The sequence below is a fragment of the Dipodomys spectabilis genome, unplaced genomic scaffold (assembly GCF_019054845.1).
Source record: "Dipodomys spectabilis isolate Male_0828 unplaced genomic scaffold, ASM1905484v1 ptg000153l, whole genome shotgun sequence".
In the NCBI taxonomy this organism is placed as follows: Eukaryota; Metazoa; Chordata; class Mammalia; order Rodentia; family Heteromyidae; genus Dipodomys; species Dipodomys spectabilis.
Genome location: NW_024870830.1, coordinates 1,330,546 through 1,333,754, shown reverse-complemented (window position 1 = coordinate 1,333,754; position 3,209 = coordinate 1,330,546). Strand labels below are relative to the sequence as shown.

Below are 3,209 nucleotides of genomic sequence, written 5' to 3'. Positions count from 1 at the left end.
ATTGTGTTCTACACATTTATTGACAGCTTACAAATTATTCTGAAATTTTTATACATAACAAAACTTTCTTTATTTCTCATTTTCGTGGCCAGGGCATCAGCACGACCTCAGTCAGCATTTCTCACTTTAGACTTTTCATATGGGTTGGTTAAATTTTGACCTGTGCTCCAGTCTTCTGGGGAGTCACTCATCTGCTTAGGAATTGATGCTGGCTGTTGGAAAAGAGCCCAAGAAAGGATGCCATTTAAAGCCTTATAACTTCATTCTTAACAAGGATATTGCCCTACTACTTTGGGTGTTGAGAGTGTCTACAAGAGCAAGCATTCCATGGGGAGCAGGGAGACACCATATGACCTATACTTATTGAGATTTCCAAGTGACTTGCTATCACTTGTACTGCATTTTTCAAGTCCAATCTCTCTAAACCTACCAGTTGTAAGAGATAAGAGGAGTGGTAAAAGAACTCTTAGAGACAAATATATCTTCAACACATTTGTTATCAAGCATTCTGTCAAAGGCATATTCAACAACTAGTGAAACTTTTGTTGGCTATATTATGTGTCTTTCTCCATTTGTGCATGTGTACATGTGTGTACGTATGTGTGTACTGTGTGTATAGTAACATTCATGTGTACATATATGGGCCTATATACACATATATGCATATATAAATAAATATACATATATAAATATATGTGCATATAAATATATATCAGGTGTTCAGTGATTTAATCTAGAGTTCCCAGCACATTGTCCTTATCACAAAGTGTACATGCTAAACTGCTCTAAGTATCTGTGCTATATGAGGGGTATCCTTTGTACTTACTTCCCCCATTACCTTGTTTTCCATCCCTATGAACAACTTCAGCCTATTTTCCATAGGATAGCTTTGTTTTTGTTACTTACTGATAATAAAAGAAAAAGGTTGTTTTTAAAAGAAAAAGAACTTTTAGGTCCCAAGCTAAAAGTATCTTATCAGTCCCAATGATTCGTATGAGATAAAATTTATAATAGTACTAAAAGTGAAAAGGAATTCCTAGATCTGTTGTTTTGCAATTTAGAATGGCAAAGAATAATTTCACGTCACTGTTATAACTCTTAAAGAGTGCAAGGGTAAGTGATGGTCCCTATCATGTTCCCACAAAACCAGTGGATCCTGAAGGATAATAGTAGACCAGCAGAAAATCTAAGTAGCAGACATGGAGCATGAAAGAGAAAGAGCGGAAATGAGAGAGAGAAAATATCATAATACTTAAAGTCCGTAACAGATAAACAAGAGGTGTATGAGAATATTCATACTGCTATATTGAGACTCTACATGTACATTTGAATGTAGTTGATGTATGATAACTCATCAACATAAAATATAAAGTGATTTTGATAAAAAATAAAAATGACTCAGAAGAAATTATAAATGCTAAAACAGTCTTCACAGAAGCAAACTCTCAGAAATATTTCTTGACTTTGAAAAGGATAAGTTGGCTGCAGTTAGTATAAATTTAGAAGTATGACAATTCACAAAAATATAAAAATATGTTTACATATTTCATTATATAACCTAAAGCAGAAAGCAAATATTATTCAGATGATTTTTTAAATCACAGTTTCTCAGGTGCTGGGAAGGTGGCTCAGTGTTAGAGTGCTTGACTTGCATGCATGAGGTACTGAATTTCATTCCTCAGCACGACATAAGCAGAAAAAAGATGAAAGTGGTGCTGTGGCTCAAGTGGTAACACTAGCCATGAGCTGAAGAGCTGAGGGACAGTACCCAAGACCCAGAGTTCAAGCCCCACAACCAACAAAACCAAAGCAACAAAACAAAACAAAACACAGTTTCTCAATTTTGTGGCCTCAGTTCTGTAATACCACTACTTCACCCTAGGGTTAAGATTTTAGGTGTGGACATTTATCAACACTCCTGATTCAGACTCTACTTGATAAAATTTTTAATCAATATCTTGTTTTTAGTTTTGCTCTTTGTAAATTCACATGCTCCTATGAAAAATGGTGTGGCTATCCCAATAATATTCTCAAAGTACCTCTTAATCTCAAAAAGTTGTATTATATTACAACAAGGAAAAATGCTATAAATAAAGAAAAAATAATTAAATATTAATGATTACTAAAATAAAAAACAAAACAATTACCAGGGTTTTCAATATTTGAAGTGTGCATAGTAGATTTTACTATTTTCTCATATTACTGTACATTTAAAACTGGATAAAGCTATGAGTATGAGTAGCCTTTAAATTTACCCACTAAAATTACTATTTATAGTTCATCTCATCATTTGTATGTGGCTTATATAATTATTTGTTCATCACTAACATATAACGTAAGGGAGCCCTAAAGATTTAACAGAAACTGTGTACTTTAAATCTTAACTCTTCACTCTGCTTCTTTAAACAGTCTTTGCAATTTCTCATTAGTAAAGTTTCTATAAACTCTGAAATGTACATAGTTACTAGTACATGCTACTAGAAATATTATATACTTTATTGAAAAATTTTATGACCTGCCAAACAGTCTTAATTTTGTCATATATAAACAAATCCCAAAATTAAACATATTTAAAAATTAAAACTTTTAACAAACCTTAACATTTGCTGCAATTATCACTATGACAGGTGCCTTGTGTAGAATAATTGAATTCCTCCTCCTACACATCTCATGAACAACAAATACCTGGAATTATTTTGTTTTTGGCATGTCAATCTTGCCTTTATTCTTAAATGTGTGCTTATGTAAGAAATAAATGGTTCTAAAATTTCACAATTCTTTTGAACTTATTTTTGTTGAATTGTCTAGTTTAAGAAAATCAATTACACTTTATATATATATATATATATATATATAAATGTTCTGTGCTCAATTTGGCTGCACATACACTAAAATTGGAACATACAGAGAAGATTAACATGGTCCCTGCACAAGGATGACACGCAAATTAGTGAAGTGTTCCATATTTTTACAACCGATGCTGGAAGGGATGTGGCCAGAAGGGAAGCCTACTGCATTCTTGGTGGGAGTATAAACTTGTTCATACAGTTTGGAAAGCAGTTTGGAGTTCCTCAAAAGATTCCACATAGAGCTCCCCTATTACACAGCAATCCCACTTTTGGGCATTCCCCTAAATGATCACAAACAAGTCTATACTAAAACTACCACCACAACAATGTTCATTGTAGCATTATTTGCCATAGCTAAGA

General features: G+C 33.1%; 1 non-coding gene across 1 annotated transcript; it reads left to right on the top strand.

The window, feature by feature from the left end:
- Nucleotides 1–2,864: 2,864 nt before the first annotated feature.
- LOC122118480 lies at nucleotides 2,865–2,970 on the top strand. The gene has a single exon (XR_006149375.1). It is a non-coding gene; the product is annotated as a U6 spliceosomal RNA (small nuclear RNA).
- Nucleotides 2,971–3,209: the final 239 nt, after the last annotated feature.